The sequence below is a fragment of the Canis lupus genome, chromosome 31, assembly GCF_048164855.1.
Source record: "Canis lupus baileyi chromosome 31, mCanLup2.hap1, whole genome shotgun sequence".
NCBI lineage: Eukaryota > Metazoa > Chordata > Mammalia > Carnivora > Canidae > Canis > Canis lupus.
The window spans coordinates 4443457-4470121 of NC_132868.1; the positions used below are offsets into that span (position 1 = coordinate 4443457).

A 26665-nucleotide genomic window follows, 5' to 3' on the forward strand; every position below is an offset into this window, starting at 1 on the left:
TGTACCCACAATCCATTGGTGAGAACCAGTCACGTGTCCTCTTGCAGATGGAAGTAGGGTGGGGATTCCTAGACCTGGCATCTATAGCCACTCTGCTCAGAAACAGGAGCATGACTTTGGCGGTCCCTTAGCCACCTGGTGTGACAAAAGAATTAAAATGTACTTATATCTATTGCTCTAAAATATTTTATCATTGTAAGAGTAAATTTGTAGTCAGGATATTTCCAGTTTGAGTTCCTTGCCACCAGTCTTTTAATATTGTTCTCTTTTTTGACAATGGTAAATCTACATGGATATCATTGTATTCTTGTTAGAGTAGCTTACGTGGATGGAATATCATTTTCTATTGCAAAACTTCATTTTGGACATGTGGAAACATATCCACCTCCACTTACCTAGCTTATAAGTAGCTGCAAATAGGTACATTGTGATCCCTTAAACAGACTTGCCAAAAAAACAAATTAACCAAAGCAGAATGGGTAAGAAAAAAGAGAAGTGAGTTGTGTTTACTTGAAATTGTTTTCAGAAAGTTGACTGGTTGAAGATGGTGAGACGAAGGCAGGGAGAAAAACAATGTTTATGAATGTGTATTTGATTCAGTACATGCAGTTGTACATATTTGAAAAGGTTTTTGTTAAAGGTTGAGAAGCTAAGACTGTCAGGTTTCTAGGTCCATACACACCAATAAATTGACATCTATTTTGCTTTGAAATCCATTGTTTCACTATTGGTCAGATACCTTTTCAATTCATATTTCTATCATTCTGTGTATTTTTGCATACTGTACATGGTCCCCTGGTAGACACAGGTCTAGGGGACCATGTTGTATCCAGTGCCTTAATTACAAGCTTCTGCTTGGATCAGAAACAGGTAATCTGATTCATCCAGTGACTGATCTATAAGAAATAGGTCTTGCTCTTGAGGATGTGAAATAAGTGGCCCAGAACCTGTGACATCTGATAGTAGGCAGTAGGGGATGGTGGTTGTGTGGGTTATGCGGATTATCTGTGGTGAGAGAAAGTAGTTCAACAGAGAGACCATGTTGTTCCTGAAAGTCAAACAAACAAGCCTGTTCACTTATCATTAGGACTGGCTGCATTTCAGAGGTTGTACCTATGAGACACCTGTGAATGAGGCATTTCAGAGGTTGTACCTTTTTTTTTTTAATCCTTAAAAACTTTCCCCCTTCCTCATTTGATTTGATTGAACTGATTTTTTTTTCCTTAGGCCCAAGGTATCTTGAATGGAACACATGTTAAAGTACCAAAGTAGACAGAAAAATTATCCCCTGACAACTTTTTGATTCTTTATACAATATCTTGTATCCCTAGCTCTCAGGCCGTGATACATAATCAATAATTCTGTGTAAAATACATATTAAATGATAGTGTTAAGTGCAGATGACACTACCTAATTATTTCTCCTTGCCAGATAGCTGTAAAATGTCAGTTTTCATTAAGCCTGATTGTTTTGTATATTGGAAATCTCTAATGTATGAATCTGCAGTTGAATAATACAAGCAATTTACTGATAATTCACTGGAGGAAAGTCTAATACATAGCTTCCACTGTTCTTTTTTTATCATAACCAAGTTGTTTGCTTAGCTTCAGAAAGGCACCTTTGGAAATTCAAGTCTTTATTAAGCGTGATAGACTAACCTAGTTAGCACATCAAAAAGGATATTTTTAAAAATCTTAAAAATAGAATATAAACAAGATTTGAGAAAGGAGAACAGGTAAAGAATTTGATGATTTAGATATTGTTTCATACTTCTTAAGGATACTAGGGAGGAGTAAGAGAGCTTCATAGAGGAAACAATATCAAGTATCTTTCTGACTTTTTATGAAAAATGACTAGTAAATATAGTTTGGGGTTTCTCTGCCTTTTATTGATGATAGGAAATTCTCCATCTGATTCCTAAGACCTTTTTCTTGGTCATCACATGGACAATTGAGACTTTTTGAAAAACTTGTATTAGTATGCATTTTTAACAGTCAGTTTCATAACAATCAAGGGATGAGTGAGAACACTGAGATGTTGGGGAAGGGGAAGCTGGAGCTAGCTGTTGCTGAAGCACATCAGCTCCTACTATATCCAGGCAGCCAGGCATAAGTAGCTGCAACTAGGAATATTGAGATCTCTTAAACTCTTCACAGACTTTTCTAAACGTCCACATGGATACTGAAGCTTCCAGAATTTAGATAAATGAGGGGTTAAGTATTATTATTTTTCTACAAGGGAATTATTGGCGCTTCTTCCTGAAACTACAGATCCACCATATACCTTATATCCTTCCTATCTTGGCTTTCCTCACTTTTTCTAGCCCAATCCTTTCGAAGCCATTGGAGCCTACTTCCTTTCTATGAGAGAGTTTGGTTGCATACCGTCTCTCTGATTTCCTCAGAACCAGCCAGACCTGAGTCAGGAATATTATTTATACAGATGATGCCCTTTGTTTAGGGTATTGATCATATCCCCCTTGCTGGTAGCTCACTCTCGCCCCCTGGCCAGCTGGATTACTTGGCTCATGCCTGTTCCCCAGGCCAAGGCCTGTCAGTGATCTTGGTCTGGCAGCCCTGTGAGCCATCTATTCCCTCTGAGGTGAGGGGCCATGCATTGCTTTTCTGTTACCCATGGTCTGAGAACCTGCCTATGCCTATGCCCTTGTCATATTCTCCACAGACTGGTAACAACATTCTAGATCATCCTGCAATCTGCCCAAATCTATTCCTCCATGTGGGGTGAGATTGAGCTGCATAATACCTAGATCAGAATCATGTCCATGAAGGACTCTTTCCCACTTCCATAAACACACAGCTCTTTCCTGTCTCAGAGCTGTGACCATGCGATCTCTTCTATCTAGAATGTCTTCCTTCTTTCACTTGATTACCTCTGCCTGTGGATCCAGTTATCCAGCAGAGGGCTTACATCCTTCTGAATATCTTCTCGATCAGTCCAAATTGGACTAGGTGTCCCATACTTGGAGGTCATTAGAACTTATCGAAGCATTGGGGATGAGATTCTATTGATCCTTCTAGGAATTCCCTGCCACAGAAGGTTTAACCTTCACTCAAAGTATGTGTTGGGATTTTCTTGAGTGCTACTAAAAATTTAAGGACATCAAAGTCCCATGGGTAGCAAGAACACATATTCCTGATTCATGAATAGCAAGAACACAATGGGAGAGATATTTAGCTCAAATAAAAGAAACCTGACCCTTGGAAACCATGATGATGATCATCATGATGGTGATGGTGATGTATATAACGGTCTAGAGCTCAGAAACAAAGGAAGTCAAAAATCCAAAGCTAGAGAGATTTAACACTTAAGAAATTCTCCTTTGCTAACTTTAAAGTTGGAGGAGCTACGTGACTAGCAATGCACATGGCTTCAAGGTGCTGAGAATGATGCCTGCCTGACAGCTAGCAAGAAGAGGATCTCAGGACTATAACCAAAAGGAATTGAATTCAGCTAATAGACTGAATGAACTTGAAACAGATTATTCTGTAGAACCTCAACAGAGTAGCCAAGCAGAAACTCTGATAATAACCTTATAAGACCTTGAACAGAGAACCCAACCATGCCACACATGAATTTTACAAAACTTAAAAAACTATTAGCTAAAAAAATGGACGTTGTTTTAAGGTGCTCAGTTGGGAGTAATCGGTTATACAGTAATAGAAAAATGTATACAATACTTTTCAATTGGTTGTGCTAGATATATTACAATAAGCTGAACTGTGAATGTTTTTAGAAAAAATAAATCAATATTTCATTCAAAAGTTTAATGTGTATAGCCCATTTTATTTTTATGCATATATGTATGTGTTTGGATTCGTATGTCAAAATAATGTATAGCTTTGATTCTAAGAAGTAGACATGTTTGAATGTGGAGTAGAGTCATTATTTATTGTGGAATAGAACTACCAAATAAAGCAATCATCTTAAGCCTCTCCATTTTTTTTTATAACATAGATACCCAAGACTCTTATTGGAGTTATCTATATCATCTATATCTATATCTATATCTATATGGCTTGCTCCATATAAGATGCTCTTTCTTCCCTGTGAATGAATATTGAATTTCTTGCAAATGAGTTTCCATGAAAGCCTGCCATTTTTTGGAGAGTAAATGCAAAAGGAATTAATGTTGTACATGTTACCAAAGGTCATTCTCTTTATTAACTAACTTCTGTGAGCTGAAATGCCAACAGATCTATAGATGGAGTCTAAAAATCTTGTCCACACTTACAAAGAAGTCAGATTTATTTTAGAGAAAATACTGATTTCTGGTTAAAATAGTAAGAGGTGAAAAAAAAGTTAGTCAAGTACTCACATACTTTTTTGTCAGAATGAACTGTATTTATTTAAAAACATGATCACTGAACTTTCTTAGGAAATAAATCATGTATGAATATAATTATAAGTAAAATTATAAGTAAAACATGTTGTGCATTTTTTCATTAACCTGCAGGATATGATATTTAAACAAGTAGTTACATTTATTGTTTTAAGATAAGAAAGGAATACATTTACCAAAATATTTCATTTTGGAAACATAGCTTAGATAGTTAAATAATTACTTTGAAATTTTTTTCAAATGAATTTTTTATTATGTAGATATTTATACACATATACTCCCAAATGAAATCATTTAGCCAAAGGTAAAAGTCACTCAAAGCCATAGGATTTTAGATTCTTACCAATGATGGATACATGATTGCTAGCAAGGGGAAAAAATGATATCGAATCACTTTAAACTTTTTTTTCTAGAATTTTTTTTATTAAATATCATTTTTATTAGTTTCCATATTAGGAAATAAGCATTTCTCACATGGCTGAAATACTACTCCTCAACAAAGTCTAGCCATTTATTTGAACAAGACATTTAATTTCTTGAGTTGGTAACCAGAATTAACATTGCAGGGGTCTTTTAGAATATGTTCTTCATATAAAAACAGAAAAAAAAATACAAGGACTATAGATGTATTGTGGAGGTTTTTCTTTTTCATTGCCAATTTCTTTAAAAAAAAAAAAAAAAAAAAAGTTTCTCTTTGTTTCCTTCCAAACTAAATTCCAGAGCAGAAATCTACCTCAGAAATTCTACCATTTTTTTCAAGTCCCTTTTTGAACCCTTGTTCTTTTCTTAATTCCTATGCTACCATCTTCCCCCTTATTTATTTTTTCTCCCAATTTCCTAGCCTTGCCTTTTAATGCTAACATTATCCCTTTAGGGTTTCCTATTATAGTCTGTTTTTTGCTTACGTAAATTAAGAAGATTTTTCTAGACCACTTTCTGGGCCCTCAAGAATCATCTCTCCACATTTCCCAGCATCATCACATTTCTGCTCAGGTCTCTACTCCAGAAAAAGTGAGAACATTTATACTTGTAACTGGTTTAACAGGGAAGCACTTACCCCTCTTTTTCTCTTAGTTGGCAGGCCTTTGAGCCTTTCCCATCTTGCCTAGAGTCAAGTTCACTGTTTTGAGTCACCTCTAGATAGTACCCTAGCACCCTATGAATTCCTGATCCTGTAAGACTATTTACAGCATGCATTAAAGCTGCTACCCCTCCTCACCTGCACTGAGATTTTGCTGAGCCTTCTTAGCCTCTAGAATAGAAGTAGGTGCTATCCTTCCTCTTTCTTCCACTAGCCTCTAAGTAATTCCTACAGGGCAGGGACTAGAAGGATATGCCAAAGCCTTGGCCAGCATGTGCTAACAGGACTCTCAATACTGAATGAAGAAATGAATGAATGGATATGTAGTGTTTCTCTTACTGTTCTTATTTTCATTGCTCTTGTTTTGGAAAAAATCATCAGTCTTACTAATCTATATGGATTTCTATCTCTATATATTCCAGAATATATATCATTTCAAGTGGTTTATATTATTCTGACCTTACAGATCAGAATATCACGTTTGAATATGCATTCTAGTTAGCTTTCACATTAAAATAGTATGCCATATTCCAGGGACAGTTGGTTTGATGTACTTTCTGCAAAAAACTAATATTAACTTTACATCTAAAAAGAATATACCAGGAGTGCCTGGGTGGCTCAGTTGGTTAAGCATTTGCCTTCAGCTCAGGTCATGTTCCTGGGTTCCTGGGATGGAGCCCTGCATCTGGCTCCATGCTCAGTGGGGAGTCTGCTTCTCCATCTCCTCCTTCCCCTGCTTGTGTACTCGCTCTCTAGCTCTCTCGCTCAAATAAATAAATAAATAAATAAATAAAATTTTAAAACAAAAAACCCCCACAATATACCAAATTTTATTTAGAAGTTTTGCATTGTAAAAGATGTCTTGGGAAAACTAGCTCTAATTAACTTTAAAATTTAATGTTCTGATTGGTATGGTTTTGAAAATCTTTATAAATTTAGTCTAGAATATTCTTTGTATTTTCTGTCATCCTTAGCCTTTTTTTAACTCATGGATTTGAAGGGTGAAATTGGTAGTTTCAGAGTTTAGAGCTAAATTGTATCATTATATTTTAGATATTGCCTCAGCTTTCACTTTTTTTAAAAATCCACAATAGTAAGGATAATGCTTTCCTGTAATTTTGTGAAGGTTAAATGAGAAATATAAGTAAAGCACACATCACCTCACACACTGTTGCTAGCAAATCCTATAAATTTTTCCTTCTTGGTGAAGAAACAGATAATTTTTGGTTGAGTCTCATCCCTAATTTTTCTACAAAAGATGATAGGATGGTTCCTTTCACTATGGACTAAGGCAATGTGTCAGGGTAGCACATTTGTTTCCTTCATTTTACAGACTAGACAGCCACAGAGAATTGACATGATTGAATGGAAGAAACCTTTCACACGGCACACCTTAATATGCCTCTACACCTACTGCTGGATCTGGAGATGAGACTCTTGATATCGTGTGGTTGCAAAATGAAGAGCAATAATGTGTGTGACCGGAGATGTTCAATAAATTAAGATCTAGAAGCCAGTGACTCTGAATGGATGTTTTTCAGACAGCAAGCAGCAAGAGATTAATGATTGATCAAAATAGCCATTCTCCTTACTTTCTCTGGTTGTTTAAATGCGATGAGAGGTAGAAGTGCCTGTTGATGAGCCACTTGTGTATCCTTCTGCCTTTGCTCAGGTGCTGAGTGTTCAAGAGCTTTTACGAACTTTTTTGTATTTACCTTTGTCCATGCTCTTTTCAGAGGATTGGAAACCAGTGATATTTCAAGTGACAAGATAACAATGAGCATTCGATTCACTTAAGAAGAAAGAACTTCAGTGGTCACTGATGGGATGTCAGCAGCTTGCTGAACACCATGAGCATTGTGTGTGTAAATTATTATGGTGGAAAGGCATTGGAGAGATAGCAGAAAAAAAATGTAGTGTTTGTGAGGAAATTGGTGGTCTTGACAGCAACACACTCAATAGGGAAGTCATTTGGGTCTTCTGAGCTTCTGTTTCCTCACCTGTAAAATAGGAAACATTGAGCTTGTTCTCTCTTGTGCTCCGCCATCTCATTGGCACCTCTCATTGTGAGCAGGAAGTCATGTCAGAATATTTTAAGATGGCAACATTATGCAAACTTGAATAACCAATCTAATTAAGTAATGAGGGTAGCAAGATGTGACCAAATAGATTTGATGCTTCAGTGAAAGGCAAATAGATGCCTATATATTCGTGTAAATGGTTTTCTTGTTATAAAAATCTCCAGTTAGGTCAAGGCATTGCTTTTATCCATGGGAAATCACAGTCTAAATGAAGTTGGTATGTATATAGTGTATAAACTGCTTTAGATACTCTCGATGTTTTCTAGTTTGGCTACAAAGTAGGGTGAAGATATGAAACTGAGAGATCATGGGGAGTGGGCCTTTTAAGAAATAATCATTGGTCTCATTAAAAGGATTCCTCTGAGGTAATTCTAAGGGCCTAACAGGTAAGTAAGAATGCCTTGTGCTTCAAATATGAATATGATGAGGCTCCTGGCATGTAACCCATAGTAAAATATGTTAATACTATGAAGAGAACAGGAAGTGACACTGGAGACAGTTTTACAGAGGAATAGTTGTGTGTGAAGGGTGTGAAATGTTGGCAGGAAAGAAAATGGAATAAAGGCACCGCTCAGAGGTAAAGTGCAAAGTGCAAAGGGGTGTAAACTTGGAATCCATGTGTTTGGAATATTGAGCCCATGGCATAGGCCATGGGTTGGCCATAGGATGAGGATGGAGACTGACATGACCATTCTGTGAGTGGTCATACAGTTGAGGGTAGAGACTTTGGGTTTGTTGCATTGTCACTAGAACATGCAAGACAGCTTTATCCCAGGAAGTGATGGCGTCATCTTTGGTTCTTCCAGCTGCATGGAGAAAGGACTGAAGTCCATCAAAGCCGGTGACAGCAGCATGAGGTAGAGATGACTTATGCAGGAGATAAGTCATAAAACTTAAACCAAGGCCATAGGCATTTATAGTGAGTTCAGAGTTGAGAGGGTCTGGGGACTCACTTGTGTCAAAGGACATGGAGTAGGATTGTGAAATTATTATTATTATTTTTAATGTAAACATTTGGTAGGCTAAGTCAACACTGAGCTTAGCTTCTATTGCAAACATTGCCCATTTTCAACAAGGAATCTTTGATTTTTTTTTTTTTACTTCGTGGAAGATGAATGTATTCTAATTCCCCTTTATCCAGGAGAAACTATCATAGAATTTTAAATTTAAGAGATTGCTGTGTTAGCAGCAGGCAGCAAAGATGTTGCCTGATTTGTTGACAGTAAAGCTGTATTCATAAGCCCCAGTCTTCTCAAACATCTGTGTATTTAGTACCTCAAGAGCTGAGGAAGTTTAAAAATTGTCACATATTGTTGCTTAGTCTTAGCACTTACTTGAGAATGTAACTCTCAGCAAGATTTTATTGAAAAGATCTGTCTAAGGAATTGACTTCCATTTTTACTCAAAATTTAGCAATTAACCTTTTCTCTCTAATGTGTGAATGATGGTATCCACCTGTTGAGACTCTGTCATTTTGGCATTCTTCATTTAGGGTAAAGAGTTTCATTCTGTCTTTTGAAACTCACATATTCCTGTCATATCATAAATGCCCAACAAACACTGAAGCTCTAATTTAGCAGGTGGCATAGGCTGGTGGCTCACACCATAGAGTTTGGAACCACTAAGTTTTGGATTTGGATCTCAACTCTGCATATTGCCACCTGTGTGACATTGGGAAATGTCCTCCAGAAGGTCCATTTATCTATATGTAAGGTGGGGAGAATAATACTTAGAAGTTTGTTGCAAGGATTAAATACAAAAATTTGTTTAAAGCAATAGCATAGTGCAGAAGTATTCAATATGTGAGGACTGATTCTCTTCATAGTAATTTATTAATTAGGGACGCCTGGATGGCTCAGCGGTTGAGCACCTCACTTCAGCCCAGGGCGTGATCCTGGAGTCCTGGGATCGAGTCCCACATTGGGCTCCCAGCATGGAGCCTGCTTCTGTCTCTGCCTGTGTCTCTGCCTTTCTCTTTCTGTGTCTCTCATGAATAAATAAAATAAATAAAATCTTTAAAAATAGTAATAATAATAATTCATTAATTAATTTATATAAATACTGCAATTATGACTCCCTTGTCACACAAATAGGAAATGCCCTCGTTTTCCTAGAGAAATGTTGATTATTTATACCTTCTCTTCTTTTTCTTTTATTTAGAGGACAATTATGATGATATCGAATTACCTGAAAACAGTATCCTAACTATTGTCAATTTCTGCCAGGGAACACCATGGTAGTGATGTTCTTAAATGTGGGAGTGATGTGTATGTGATTATATGTGTATGTGTATGTGATTATATGGTCACGATGCACTGAAATATCATATGTTCAGCACACAGTCTCATCACTATTGGAAACTGTATTTGCCCTCAGGTGGCTAGTTGCTCAAGGTCACTATAATTTTGAGCACCTGTGTTCTGCTATTGATAAACTTTGGTTCATGCCTCTGTAACCTGGTGGAAGAAGAGAGGAGGTAAGAATAGAAAAGTCCTTGAAGTTACCTAAACACCAGAATTGTTAGCATTTTGTTAAAGCATCAAGGATTTTTAAGGGATTGTGGAAGCTAATGATGTCTCTCTGAGATATGTGTCTAAAAGCTGAAATCTACCTATCTGGTTTGCCAATTCAGAGCAGAATCGCACATGGCCATGTGGGTAGGTTGCTAAAGTCAACAAAACGAGGGTTAATGTATAGGGACATGAATTTGTGAAGTTGTATGTTAGGAAAGGAAGGAGTCTCATTCCATCCATCCATCCATTACATATAAATCATGGACCTAATATATAGCAAACAATTTAATAGACACTGAGAGTATAGCTCTGGATGAGGAAAGCAAATAGCCTGTTGTCAAATAGCCTACAATCTTCATGCTACCTTAAGGGTGTAGCTTTGCTTAGTAGAGATGATAACCAGATTATTCCTTGGTGAAAATTGCCCTCCTTGTTGTGTATAACAAAACATGTATCAAACTAACCTCTATGTGCAGTGATCTATCACTTAATACTAAGATAAAACAGCAAATGCAACACCCAAATTCAAGAGAGAGAATTAAATGTGCTCAATTCTATTTAAATTACTCTTTGGGTTGGGGATCCAAAGATGCATTTTAAGCTTAAACCTGACCATTTCAAACACTTATTATATTTGGATAATGAATTAGCATTCCAGAGGGAGAAAATTAATCAGAACTTAGTTTTGTGTGCAGCTCATGGAGTCAGAACAAAGGAATAATAAGCTGAGGAAGACAATAAAGCTCCATAGACTATTTGAAAGTTTTTAAATAAATATTAAAAATTTCAAAAAAGGGAATTTTAAGAAATAAGATATAAAAGAACTGGTAGTGTTTCTGTCAAGGGATTTGATTCGTCATTTTTCACAGAAGATTTAACTTGCATTATTATTCCCAGAAAGAATTCTTTCATTTTCAGTGAGAAAAATTGAAAAAAAAACCCAAAAAACTAAACTAAATAAAACTCTGAGATGCTAATTGAGCACAATGATAGGATACTTCCAAATAAAAGTATTCTAGTAAAATGGACTGATGGCCTATTTTTTAAAAGTTATCCTTTACTTTTTTTAAGGATTTATTTATTTATTTTAGAGAGAGAGAGAGTGCGAGCGCATGCATGCAACGAGGGGAGGAACAGAGGAAGAGAAAAAATTGTTGAGTGGACTCCCTGTTGAATGAGGAGCTCTGACTTGCTCCTAGGACCCCGAGATCATGACCTGAGCTGAAATCAAGAGTCAGGCACCCCAAAAGTTATCATCTTTTAACAGAACTTTAGTTAGAAAATGAATTTTTTGAGATTGTTATACAGATATAATTTTCAAAAACAAATCTTATATTTCAAGATAGTGGCATATACATGTATAATGAAATATATGATTTTACATACAATTGGAGACTATGTGATACTTTTATGCACATGATTTAAAAAATGCCACAACTGTCTGCTGAGGAAATAGAGACTGACCAATGGTTGGTGGAGACTCTTCTCACCCCTTCTTTTGTCACCTCTCTCACTATCTCAAAGAGAAACACTTGACTGCATTTTGTGTTTATTCATTCCCTTGGATTTCTTTATATTTTTCCACATGTATGCATCCAAATATGCAACCTATTATTTGGTTTGCTTGGTTTTTAATTCTTCCATAAGTATATTAAGTATTTTTTGCAACTTGCCTCTTTTCACTCAACCATTTGTTTTTCAGTTTTATCCATGTTGATATGAGTGCTTGTGGCTTATACACTGTTTTTACTGATGCTTCTTAATTCATCATGTGAATATGCCATAATTTATGTATCCTTTCTCTTGAGGAGAACATTTGCAGAGTTTGCAGGTTTAGCTTCTACAAATGTATGGCTTGGGACATAATTATATGGATTTCTAGTGTAGGGACACAAGTGTTTCTCCTGGGTGGTCCCAGAAAACAGTGGGTGGCTTGTAGGATTTGATCATCTTCAAATTCCTCTGTAATGCCAAAGAGCTTTGAGATGTAGCTGTGCCAATTTGCATTCCCATCAGCAACGAATTATCCATTGCTCCATTTACTTAGCAAAACTTGCTATTTCCCAAGTTTTCCTGTGTGCCGTTGTTGCAGATCTGGTGGGTTAGAAGTTTGCATCTTCCTGACTTCTGCACTGATAGATCTTTTTATACATTTATTAGATATCCATGTTTACTCTTCCATTAAATGTATATCCGTGTCTTTAGCACATTGTTCTATTGGTGATTTTCCTTTTTCTTAGTTATTTTATTTAATTTTTTGTTTCAAAGATTTTATTTATTTATGAGAGACAGAGATACAGGGTGAGGGAGGCAGAGACAGAGGGAGAAGCAGGCTGCCTGCAGAGCAGGGAGCTCAATGCAGGACTCAATTCCAGGACCGCAGACGTTTATCGGACTGAGCCACCCAGGCACTCTTCTTAGTTATTTTAATTCTCAATATATTCAGATATTAATCTTCTGTTAGTTGAACGTGTTATAACCAAGCTCTCCTGGATTGTATTTTTTCACCTCTTTCGGTGTCCTCTGGTGAACAGAAGGGCTTACTTAGTGTTGCTAGGTTGATCACTGTTTTCTTGAGAATTCATACTTTTTTGGAATCTTGCTTAAGGAATCTTACTTGCTAAAACAACATAAAAACAATTTCCTGTTTTATTTTGATAATTATAAAGTTATATGGTCTACTTCTCAGAAATCGTGGGAGAATTACAGCTTTATTATTTTTAGTCTTCCTGTTCGTGAATTTAATGTCAACCCATTTTATTTATCATCTTTCAATGACATTTATGCATGTCTTCTTAAAGGCCTCACACTGTTCTTTGTTTCCTTCATTCTTAGGCTCTTTGGAGTTATTGTCATTCTTAGAAATGTTATCTTTTTTATAGGGTGCATCTGCTAAGAGTTTCTTTCTTATATGGTAGTGCAGTTGATCGAATACTAAGAAAACTCACTAAATTCTTAAGTACCTCTATGATTTGTTTTTAGATTCTTTAAGGGTTTTTATATGAGTTATCTGTGAAGATAACTGTAATCTGTCTTCTTTTAAAATCTTTTAACTTTCACTTTGTTTTGCTTTTCTCTTTGTCTTAGTAAGAAGCAAGGGAGAGTAGGCAACCTTTTTTGTTTAATGGAATTCCTTTCATCTTTATCACTATAAGAATTGCTGCAGGGTTTTTAAAAAATAACTTTATTGAAATATAATCCATATACCATTCAGTTCACTCATTTGATGTGTAAGATTTAATGGCTTTAGTATATTTATGGACTTACAACCATTGCCACAATCAATTTTAGAATGTTTTCATCAACCCAAAAAGCTCCCCAGCTCTACTTATTTGCCTTTCTGGCCATGCCATATAAATGGAATCATGCAATATGAAATCTTTTATGACTGGCACTTTTAGTTAGCAGAATATTGTCAAAGTTCATCCATGCTGTACCATGCATCAGTACTTTGTTTTTTTTATTGCCCAATAAGAGTCAATTTTAAGGCTATAACACACTTTATTTATGCATTAATCAATTGTTAGATGTTTAGATTGCTTCTTATTTTGGGATATTATGAATGGTGCTGCTATGAGCATCATGTACAAGTTTTTATGTGCACCTATGTTTTTGAAATTTCTCTTGGGTATGTAACTATGAATGAAATTGCTGTGTTCTTCCATGTTTAATGTAATTTTTTAGTAGACTCATTTTATCTAAGGTCATTCCTTTTAATTCTTAATTTGCTAAGTGTTTCATTGTAAAGAACTTTTAATTTTACAGTTATCAATACTGCATTCCTTTTTGTTGCTAAGTATTATCCTTTTATATGACTACGTCACCATTTGTGTATTCTTTCACCTGTTGATGGACATTTGGATGTTTTCCAGTTTTTGCTATTTACAAATGAAGCTTCTATGAACAATACGTGTATACAAGTCTTTGTATGACATTTTCTTTCTTTTCATTTGGATAAATACACTTGGAATGTCTGGATTCTATAGCAGGTGTATATTTTGCTTTTCAAGAGAATGCCAAACTATTTCCAAAGTAGTGGTACCATTTCTAATCCTATCAACAACATATGAAAATTCTATTAATCTATTTCAAATATACTAATTTAAGCTATATTATCACTTCTAGAAGTTCAGTTTGTTCTTATTCAGATTTGTCTTGGAATATTGGATGATCTCTTCTAAGTTTTAATTTCAAAGTCCCCTTTATATCTTAAAAAATAGTAAACATGCTTGTTTCTATATATTTTGTTTGTTTGCTATATTTTGAATCTGACAATTCCATCGTTTTCATTCTTTGTGAATTTTATTCTGTTTCCAATGAATCGGACTCACGGAACTTATTTTCTCTCGTGTTTGATTCTTCTGATTGTGGATTTATGTTCCTGGAAGCTCATGTGTAGAAATTATTTAAAGTCTGAGTTTAAAATGTGGTCTTCCGGGATCCCTGGGTGGCGCAGCGTTTTGGCGCCTGCCTTTGCCCCAGGGCGCGATCCTGGAGATCGAGTCCCACGTCGGGCTCCCAGTGCATGGAGCCTGCTTCTCCCTCTGCCTGTGTCTCTGCCTCTCTCTCTCTCTCACTGTGTGCCTATCATAAGTAAATTAAAAAAAATAAATAAAAATAAATAAATAAAATGTGGTCTTCCAAGGAAGATGTGTTGTTTCCTCTGCCAATTTTGGGAACCCCTATTGACTTAAGACCACCTCCGACTAAGTTATTGCACTGGGTTTGGAGAGAGCATCATACATAATAAAAACATGGCATTAAGGATGCTTTGTTTTTGTTTTGTAATGCTCATTGTTCTCCTTTATGTTTAGATGGAGCTGGTAAAGCCTGTGTGCCATACTTGTTTTCATTGCTTCATTCCAACTTGTGGCTTTAAATGGCGGTTGTTGACATCATCCGTCATTTTATCAGTGAACGAGTAAAACACAACAAAATAAAACAAAGCAAGATGGGACAATAGCAAATCCCAAACTATTTAGTTATTACAAACATGAATTGTACAAGTAATAGAGGGCTGGATTCAGGTTGTAAGTATTCAGTTAAAAGAAATATCTTCGCCCTACACTCCAGTGGACTGCTTTGTCTTCTTCACGTCAGAGAGTGCTTGTATGTGGAGAGCACTTACCTTGAATGGAAAGTACATCTTATCACCTTTCTCATCAACTCCTTTATATTTCAATATAAAGAAGCATTTTTGCAAGCCTGGAATGTGTGCAGACTTAATCTACATAGAAAACGAAAAGAGGACCCTGCCCATTTGGGACTTTCCCTAAGTAGTTTTCAAAGTCAGACCTGAAGAGAACTCAGTTGATTCTGACAGCAGTTGACTATATAGTCTCATTGGCAAAAGTTGATTCCACTTACTGGCTGTATCTGCTGGTAGCCACAGAGCACAGAGGAGGTATATACATATTTATGGAACTCTGCAGGTGCCAGACAATTATGGATCTTGCTTATCCTGAATTTTGATGTGAAGATCCAATGTTCATAAATGAGATTACTGGAATTCAGAATTGAAACACAGGGAGAGCCTGTGCCCCACCCCAAATGTTTTGCCTCTGTTTCCCATTGCTGTTGATTTTGCGAGACCCACATAAATCAGAGGTAGGATGATGCTTTCTTATATTCATTTTTAAAAAGATTTTATATATTTATTCATGAGAGACACACACACACAGAGGCAGAGATATAGGTAGAGGCAGAGACATAGGTAGAGCAGGCTCCCTGGAAGAGCCCGATGCAGGACTCCATCCTAGAACCCTGGGATCATAACCTGAGCTGAAGGCAGACGCTCAACCACTAAGCCACCCAGGTGCCCCGCTTTCTTATCTTCCTATATATAAGGCTTTGTGATAAGTCTGGAAGAGGCCTGGGATTTTGATTCACAAATATTTAAAGAGTAAAACTGGAAGGCATGTCTTTTTTAAGTTTATTGATAAATTGCCTCAGTTAAGAGTTGTATAGTGACTTTTTTATTTCTTTTGAAAGTATAATTATAAAAACTCAACTGGATTATGTACCTTCTTAAGGTTATTATTAAATACATAACCATTTCACTACCTTCCCATTATTTAAAGAAGGTAATGCACGCAAAAGCATTTTTAAATAGTAAAGGACAACGTAAATGAAAGTTGTTAGGGATAGTAATAAAACATTTTGCCTGGTTAGCGGCTATATGTCATCAACTTATGTTGGCAACTGTAACAATGAAATCATTTATCTTAAAACTAAATCAAATTAATGCTCAGAATTCTCATTCTGAGCATTTACTCAGAGAAGAAGCCAAAAATTCTGGAATAATAGTTAAAGGACATTTGAAATAATAAGTAGAGTTAATTATCCATCTATTTACTTGTCCCTCAGTTGAAGGTTGTTTTCACCGGGCAGTGAGTTTCTGCAGCACAATACAGGGCAAGGACTTAGAATTTGACACAATTCATTACTGGTTGGATTTACTGATTCTGAGACAGGAAAGTGTCTTCTTGGGTTTCCTCTGAAGCAGCCTTTGACAGCTCATGCTCTCTGCTTACAGTGCCATCGAAGCTACAACATGCATTCTTTTTTTTTTTTTTTTTTAAACTTTTTATTTATTTATGATAGTCACAGAGAGAGAGAGAGAGAGAGGCAGAGACACAGGCAGAGGGAGGAGCAGGCTCCATGCACCGGGAGCCCGATGTGGGATTCGATCCCGGGTCTCCAGGATCGCGCCCTGGGCCAAAGACAGGCGCTAAACCGCTGCGCCACCTAGGGATCCCTACAACATGCATTCTTAACAGAGGAGCAAAAATGATTTTCTCTTGGGGAGGGCCAAAAAAAGGTAGATGTTGTAGTGGCTCATTGTCCTCCAAAGGTCAGAACATAAACAGTCATACAGTATATCTATGGTCTTAAAATTGCAGCGAATGGTTTGGAGGGACAGTTGGTGGAACTGTATAGACTTCATAGGGTATTGATTTTGGGGGGAAAAAAAGGACGGATATGGTTCATGATGATCTGGAGATTTGTCTCATATAAAACTCAACTGCTGAGTTCTGATATGTATTTAGGTTCGTGTACCCTGAGAAATGTTTACTGTAGTCAATTAATAGAAACAGCTGAGTGTAGGCAGCATCCAAACATTCCCTTATCCAAGGTAGGAAAACCATTCCCTGCTCCTTATTTGTAGCTCTTTGTAGAAAAGCATAAGCATGACTGTAATTTTCTACGGCTAGAAGCTAAGTTACACTTTTCCCCTGACCCCTAAATTCTTGGGATGAAGCTTCAGCCACTAAGTTTAATTTGGCAAATGTGTTCTATTCCTTGATGTCCTTTTATGGTGGTGGCCAAGGTTCGAGGAAATAAAAGACACATTAATGGTGATACTTTCCTGATTAGGCGTGACAACCTTGGGAAAGAACTTCTTCCCTGAATAACTTTCCTTTATGGTTATTTGCCATTATCCCTGATGACTGCAAACAATAGTCAAGTGTGGCCCGGGAGTGTTTTATGTTAGTGGTTCTCGGGCCTGGCTGCGCTATTAGAATCCCCTGAAAAGCTTTTAAAAACACTGATGCTCAGGCCCTGGCCTCAAGGAGTCTGACTTCACTGGTCTAGGAAGAAGTGTAGGGATCCATAGCTTAGGATGTGCTCCAACTGAATCCACATGCCGCCGGTGACATGGGCTCCTCCTCTTGTTCTAAAAGCAGCTTCACCCTGCATTGATGACAGGAACTGCTGTGCACACTGGGCTTCAGACCAGACCAGCAGCCTCCTGTTTTGTGATCAAGCCCTCCATATCTCTGTGAAAAGGCTGCCCCCTGATTCTGCAAGAGACTCTCTGTAGCATTTGTTATTTTGAAATAATAGCAATAGCAACAACAACAATAATAATAATAGGAGCTGGTATCCACTCAACCCTTGCCTGTTCTGAGCACTTACTGTTAACTTATTTAATTCTCATACTAAACTATGAGGCAAGTATAAGGTATTATTTCCATTGCACGTAGCAGTACAGCAGTAGGAAAGAACTATACACTGGGATTTAAACATGGGCATTATGACCACAGGTCTGGTTCATAATCGTTTTCTTCTCTTCTGAGATTCTCAGTGGCTCTTGCAAATAATTTAAAGCACTTACTTACAAAGAGCAAGGGGATTTGTAAGATACAAAGGTGAAGGAGAATGGGTGCAGCCCTAAGGGTAACCTATACTCCGCAGCCTAATGGTGAGGTATGCGTCCTGAAGAGCTAAGCAGGCAATTTAAAAGTGCTCTAAAGAGGGACTTTGGCCAAGGGAGAAGTTTCTTGTACCTAAAATGAGATGCAGCTCTGCAGACATGGGAAGCAGTTCATTGTAAACTGGAGCCACGCTATATGGGGAGTAGATTTTGGGGAAATAGTAGGTCAAACATATGAAATTGCCATTAACCAACCACTTGACCTACAGCCATAGCAATTTCACATAGTTCGGTCTATGAGAGAGTGATCTCAGTAAAGAGAGGAGCGAGTCACAGAGCTGTGAAAGTCCCCACAGACATTACCTGGGTAGGATTGGCCGCAGAAGGACTGTGAATTCCACTGGCCACTGGCATCATCCATGGCTTGCCAAGTTTTTCGGCATTACAGGGAGGCAAGTCTTGCAACTGAATACTTGCTTGTCTAGACCTTGAATCTATACTGATGGTCCCCCAAACAGCAACAGCACAGAGTGACTCAGATGTCACTAAGCCACTTATAACTGACAAGTTAAAATTGGTGATCAGAAGAAGGTGGAGAGAGTGCTTCCTTAGGGCTAAGTGCCTGCTGCTTCTGGGACTGTAGGAAGGATTTAGAAAACTGAACCAGTAAGGGAGAACATGGGCTGGGCCCTGGGCCCAGATGCAGGCGAACTCTGTCCCAAAGTGCAGTCACCAGGAGCGGGTAAAGGGCTCAACCATGGGTGAGCCAAAGTAACAGCCAGCCAGAGTAACATCCATCGGACTAAAGTAGACATCTGCACTGAAGTATGCATCTAGGAAGCAACAATTAACGTTAATAACCATAATTTTAATTAATCTCAATAACTTTAGGATTTAAAAACGAGTGTCCATGCTACACATCATGTCTATATGAATTATTTATGACTTTTTGCTTCCATTTAGCTGACATTATAGACAGCCAGGTGAAAACCATGCTAGCTTCCTGGAAAACTATTGAGGATTGTTTATGAGAGCTTTGTCATTAAAGATAACATCTTGTGAATTTTTGGAGAGCTGTACAAAACAGAATGCACAGGCCTAAGTGTCCCCAGCCAGTCTGATTAGGAAAGACTTTTCACAAAAAGTAACTAACAAGATTCCAAGAAAGAGATTACTTACATTTCTCTTCATTAAGCATCTGTATCTCAAGTAGAATGTCACAGAGTAAAGATGGAATATATAGAATAATGTTGCTCAATTGCCACGTTACTGGTTTTCTTCACATCCACAAAGTGTTAGGGAAACAGCAGAAGCAGCACCATTACTAGTAGCGATTAATCTTTGAAATTAAGATCAGGAAAAAAAATATTATAATAAATCTCTTTGCCCTATTTATAGAGCATTCCTTCCTTTGATATACTAAGAATACTAATAAGGCTAGTGGCCTTTGGTGAAATGAGCAAACTATTAGGTTGATAAAAAGTGTTGAAAGGAGTTTAAGTTGTATGAGCATTGCTTGTCGATGGCAAATTACTACACAACAGGCATAATTTGTATGCTTTGCTGCGTGCCCTACAAACATCCAGTGCATTTTTATTCCTTTCCCTTAATATTATGTTAGATAAAAATCTTGACTTCTAAAAGATTCTAATATAATGGGAGACTAATTCTAATGCTTGTTAAATTCAAGGCTGTGGTCAGTCGGCTCATCCCAGGGAAGGAATTGGTGTCTGGACACGCTGCTGTTTGCTACATGGAATAAACCAGAACAGGAATGGGTAATCTGCTCTAAAATGGTTCTCATGTAGGAAGAGTTTCTTTGGATTCAGTTCAAATGGTAGATGGACTCTTAAGTTGCTTTAGAACATTCTAGGAACATTCTGATGAATATAGAGAATCTTAAATTGGCGATTAATGAGCTCAACAGTAGCACTTCTGATTCTACACTCTATAATATTATTTTCCAGGAGAATGTAATGAAGAAATATTTTTAAAGCTTATGAATACGTATTTTAAACAGTTTGCTTTTTCTTTATTTTTATATAAGATGTTAAGATACTTTTTCCATAATCCTGTTTACTAATGCTAATCCTATGCTTATAGTATATATCCCACCCTTATTCTTGCTCTTGGGAAGAGTACCTCCTTCTGAATCCCACCCTGTAGGGGAGTGTCCATTCCCCCAATCTAAGTGTGAATATCTTTATCACTTGGTCATTACTTTCCTTTTCCATGTCAAAACAGAATAAAAAGGAAATGACATTTTTAGGGTAACTATTTACTCTGTGTCTGTCTGTAGGATGCTAATGCCCTACTCAAAGGAATCATGAAATATCTGAGAATGAATAGATTTTCAACACCATGAGTTGTGCAGTGTATATTATATAAGTTCTATTCAACCCCATAATGTTTTTGGATTAAAATAAATTTTTAGTGCCAGTATTTGCTCTTAATTTTGTATGTAGTTATACCAAAAAGGACAATTTCAGCACTATTTTTAGATACTTATTAATCTAAGGACAAATTTTGTTTTACAATGCCTAAGCTTCATAAAAATTAGGAACTAACATCAGAGATAATTGGGTCATCCCTAAGTAGTGCTTTCTAGTTGTTAACCAGTCTTTCCCTCACCACCTCGAATTAATTAATGCCTAAAACAAAGCCAGAAAACCATTGGAACTTCATATCAATTAAAAAGGCAAATGATTTCTTCTGCCTCTATCCCAGTGGTCTGCAATTGAGACTGCATCAGAATGATCTGCAGAGCTTATTAAACACTGATTGCTCTACCCTCCCTTCAATTTCTGATTCAGTGGATCTCCGATCAGGTCCAAGAATTTGTATTTCTAAGTTTCCAGCTGATGCTAGTACTGTAGGTCTGGGAGCCACAGTTTGAGTACCCTCCTTGAAATTATTGAATGTGTTTTTGAAATAACAAGAGCTAATATTTATTATAAGAGCGTTTACTCTTGGTCAAGGGCTCTTTAAGCATTTTATATGTAGAATTGCATTTAATTCTTACAGCAGGGAAGCCCGGGTGGCTCAACGGTTTAGCGCCGCCTTCAGTCCAGGGCCTGATCCTGGAGACCTGGGATCGAGTCCCACGTCGGGCTCCCTGCATGGAGCCTGTTTCTCCCTCTGCCTGTGTCTCTGCCTCTCCCTCTGTGTGTGTGTGTGTGTGTGTGTGTCTCTCATGAATAAATAAATAAAAAGCTTAAAAAAAAAAAGAAAGTTCAAGTTAAAAAAATTATATTACAGCAAGACCACCAGGAAGGTTCTGATTTAGCATCATTTTACATAAAGCTGGGGAAATGGAAGGTCACAGAGTGCAAGATGCTTTTCTAAGTCACCTAACCAGTAAGTAGCAAACCTGGCATTTGAACCTAGTAATGGAAGTCCAGAGCTCATGCTTGTAATACCTGGAGAAAAATGTCTTTTTAATTCAACCCTTTTATGTATTTTACTAATTGCATAATTTTCCCACTCCACATTTTTCATATTTCACCAGTTTCATTTCTCTGAGATGTATCACTCATGGAAATACCATTTTTATAATATTCTGTGAGATTACAAAGTAACACTTTCAGTTGTCTTTCAGTCTATAAATACTCAAGGATTAAACAAGAAAAAAAGCTTCTTCTCCCAAGATTACACATGTAGATAATGCTCATGTTATAATGGAGAATAAAGAAAGCAGAGCAAGAAGTTTCACAGTCAGCATGATGCTACCTGTAGGGAAACAGACAAATGTGAGAAGAAAACGTACCATAATGCTGATGTACACACTAGAGAATGTTTTATGATATTTGGGGTACTTTGAAGCACATTTTATACCATGCAGTAGGCTGTTTCTTGGACAATGCACTATAGTTCAGTGAATCATTTTTATTAGAATTCCTTTTGCATTTTAAATTAGCACAAATTAATGTTCCATAAGCAGTAAACATGTTTGATGATGGTGATGATGATGATTATTATTATCTTCAGTAACAAAAGAGCACGAGAACAGGTTGTCACAGAAATCTTTGAGGAAAAGCTAACTTATGAGTTTCTTAGAATATTTAGCTCACAAGGCAGTCCCTACACTTCAACTCATTTTATTCTGATAATGACCTTCTAAAGAGGGAGATACTGCTCCTGTGTTTGGACAAGGAGCCTGGGACTCAGATTTTAAAGGGGTGTTGTTAGAACTCATGGCAGGGAACCAGCCCTGGGATGTCTGCCTTCTATCCTATGAGATTCACTGTTACCCGAATCTGTCTAAAAGAATGGGATTCTAGTGCCTACAAAACCTGAGGAAACTGTGGATGCCCACAGTTATACGTGACCACCTTGGGATTTGCACTTTTTCTGTACTAATCGAATTAATTAAGGAAGGTGAAATGATTTGCAAACTAGAAACAATGGGAAAGGTGGTTTTTGTATTTCTGACATTTGAGAGAAAGGGGTAGATGTTGATTTGGAGCTGAGTGCTAAGGGAGAGGACTGTTAGGGTAAAATGATCCTGTAAAATTCACTGCTGTGCTGAAGCCAGTGTGCTGTGAATGCATTCGTTCTTGCTAACAGTATGAATTCGTGGAGTTCTCTATAATGATGTAATGATTTGTTGAGTTCTCATACTTCCCCTCTCTACAGTCTAGATTGCTAAACCCTGAGGTGCCAGGCCCAAGAAGATCATTCGCTGGGAGCTTGTTAGATTCATAGTCTCAAATCTGGGGTAATTTGAATACATATCAGAGATTGTGAGAAGCTGCCACTGATAACACTAATGCCTCCATGAAGCCAAAGTAGTAGAGCTGCCTTGGGTGAGGATATTGATGTTGGAAGGGGAGGCCTTTGCTCAGTAGAGGAAGTTCATGGTCACCAGAAAGAGGGGGAATTGTGCTGAGGATCAGGGCTTAGCTGGGGCTGTGCTGCTCTGTGCCTCCTGGCTCCAGGTGGACCTCTGCCCTGTGGTCAAGTCCAAAGAGTGCTCACTGCCTTAGGTCCTGCCAGCTTTTGCTCATGATTCCCAGTGGATCTGCTGGGAAAACATGTTCTCCCTGGGGCAGCTTTGGACTACTGAGTCCTACCCCAGGTGGAAGGAGTCACTGAGGCCAAGTCCCATTGAGACCTACCCTAAGTGTGCCTTATTTTATAAGGCCATTAACTAACGACGGAAATAGGAGCACCCCCTATCATGAGTTTCCTTTGAAAGATGCTTATCTTTGTAGGCATTAGAAGTCTTATATTAGATGCAAGACTTTGTGTAAATTCATTATTTTGAGAAAAGATAGGTGACCTCTTCTGCATGTGACTGTGAGCTCTTCTTGACTCCTCTTAGCTCCAAGTGTCTTTGTGAACTTGGATTTCCGCCTTTTCTCCTCTCAGCCTCCTGGGGCTGCCACTTCTTGTAAATACTAGTGGCTGGTGTTAAAGTTTCTACTAATTGCCTTATCGTTTCATAAAGAGGCATTAATTGCTAACATAATTTCCTCTTCTCTGAATTGCATACTCCTTTTATGCAAAATGACTACTTCAAATGCTTTTCCATCCCCCTTGTTTTTTTTTTTTTTTCCTTTCAGTGGAGAAAAAAAGTGAACCTTGGGTGGAGGGAGGAAATATTTTCCATCAGCACCAGACTCTTGATAACCTAAAAATTCATTTTGTGAAATATTGCCTGAAATTTATTTCTTGAGCTAGACATCAATTTTCCTCAAGCCCCTTCTTGATTTTTTTTTACTATTGTGAGACTCTAGAAATTATTTGAAATGATAGAATGAAATATTTGTATACACAATTACTTTTTTTCCCATTTATTTCATCAGTTTCTTTTTTTTCTTTTAAAGATATTTATTTATTTATTTATTTATTTATTTATTTATTTATTTATTTATTCATAGACACACAGAGAGAGGGGCAGAGACACAGACAGAGGGAGAAGCAGGCTCCACGCAGGGAGCCCGATGCGGGACTCGATTGCAGGTCTCCAGGATCACACCCCAGGCTGCAGGCAGCACCAAACCGCTGCGCCACGGGGGCTGCCCTATTTCACCAGTTTCATACCACATCTTATATTGTTCTATTATCTGTAGACTGTTCACCTCAATTCACACATGCACAATATAACAACACACATGACATACCACACATATCACACCTCCACACCAGTAATCTCCATAGACTCTACAGATCAAGGGCTATGGCTGTTTTATTCATATATTTTTAGTACCTGTCAAGGTGGATTCTCTACAGTAGATGCTCAGTAGCTTAATAAAGGTTTATTTCTAGTTCAAAGGTCTTTAATTAAACCTTTTTGATTAAAAGTCTTTCAAAATTTTGAAATTGAAACTGTCTTATAGAATGTGATCTCAAAAACAGTTGGAAATTAAAAATCTTATTTTTCTAATAAATGCTGATCTTTCAGGTTGTGTTCCTTGGGAAGCTGACTCCAGGGTAAAGGGTAACATGCAAGAGGCATCCTGGGGGTGCTGTTGCGGTCAGCACTGCAACGGGAAAGGGATCAGAAGAGAAGGGGAAAGGCCTGGGCACAGGGAGAAACTGGCTGTGATACAGTCGTAACAAAGGCCCCAGTCAACCTAGAGGGAAGCTGTAGGGCTTACTTGGGCAAAAGGGCAGAACACTATATCCCTGTGGTCAACCCCATGGTTCTCCAAGAAGGGAGCTGGACTCTAGTTGAGCTGCTCCCTTGGGGGGCAAACAGCTGAGAGCTGCCTGGCAGCTGCATACCCAGCAGTTGGGGAAATAGAGTAGGCCCTTCCTTCATGAGGGGGATCTGGGCAGAGCATCACAGCACCCACCACAGTTCATTATGTTTTACAGTCACGTCATTGGACTTTATTTAGCAGACAAGCCAAATCAGTAACCAAAATGAGCCTTAAATGATATCATTGTAATCTTTGGTGAAAACAGAAGAATATAAATTTCTATGTGCACTATGTCAATTGTGTAAAATGTTCATAGAAAAAAAAAGACTGGAAAAGCATGTCTCAAATTGATAAATGTTGGGGTGACTGGCTGGCTCAGTCAGTAGAGCACATGACTGGTTATGAGTTTGAGCCTCACGTTGAGTGTGGAGATTACTTTTAAAAAACTGTTAAACAAACAAAAAAATTGTTAAACAAAATTATGAGTGCTGTCTTTAGGTGGTTTTTATTTTATTCTTTATTCTTTTCTGACTTATCCCAGTTTAGTGATTAATATTTACTACTATATGGTTAAAAAAAATCCACCATGGCAATGGCTCATCCTAACATTTTGGGTTCACCCTGTAAATTATGGTCCCCTGTCATCCCCTGCTTCCTCATCCCTCCCTACATAGATTTAATTAGTTTATTTAGTCCCTTCTTGTTTCCTTGTTCCTGCACTTGACATGTTGCCATGGCCCAATTCCAATTTTCTGTGGCCACCTTGCTATTTTGGAGACACGTGTACCATGCACCCTAGCCTGACCCCCCTGGATTAGACCTTTTCTATAAATGCAGAATGTGCAGTTCCAGCAAGGTGTCAACGTTTTCCATCACTTCTCCTCTGGCTGCTGGAGTAAGCCAATAATGATGATTATGTCTGCAGGATGTTATTTTCATTGTTTGCAGGAGAGAATGCCGTGCCTTCTATTGTCCGTAGACCAATTTATTTTAAAGGTACTTCATTGTAAGCAGGGTGCTGAATGTGCGTGTTTGCAAGTTAACTTTATTTTTCACCCTAGGTTTAGGTAATTAGCAGTTGAGAACCCCAATCAGGAGTGCCTAATCTAGGAATGGTCACTGGCTTTTCAAATATGGGTATCAGGACCCGTACCAATGGGTTTTGCCAATGGAAAAGGGGTGCTGGAGACATGTCATGGATGAGATGAGCAAGGTCAAGATACAGCCACTACTGCTTTGTGACGGAGGTGTCATTCTGGAAAATCTTTCACTGTAGAACTTGGAATACAGTGAGATCTGAAGCCCTATAGATCCCACAACTCCCCAGCTCCTGAGATTCAGTTTCTTGAGCTCCCATGGAGAATGGCTGTCCCTGCCATAGGATGCTGCATTGTCTTTCAGTGGACCTCTCTCTCGGAACTGACCCCAGGGCTTGAAAACCTAGAAGAGGACTCGCCCAAGCCACAAACATAGGCGGGGTGTGACTTTTGTGTTTGCTGGGCAATTGATGCTTGGACATGAGGCCAAATTTGGTCTAAAACTGAATTCTGTTAAACCACGTGATATATGTAGGGACAAGATTATTGATTCTAAACATCTGAGGATACTGATATTTATCAAATGAATCTTTCAGTCTTTCAATTGGTATATTCACTATGTATTTAGATATTACGAGCCATTCTGGAATTCTCACCTCATGCTTCCTTCCAAGCTAGAATTATACCCACTGCTTTGATAAAGAAAACTTTGTGGTGGGCACTTAGGAAGTTAAAACTAACGGAATTATTGTATTCTAAGAGAATCTAGGATGCCCATTTAATAGAAA

The 26665-nt window shown here is 37.7% G+C and overlaps 1 protein-coding gene across 5 annotated transcripts in view; it reads left to right on the forward strand.

The window, feature by feature from the left end:
• CTNND2 (catenin delta 2) overlaps positions 1 to 26665 on the forward strand; it is a 914420-nt gene that overhangs the window by 338121 nt on the left and 549634 nt on the right. The window lies entirely within an intron of this gene.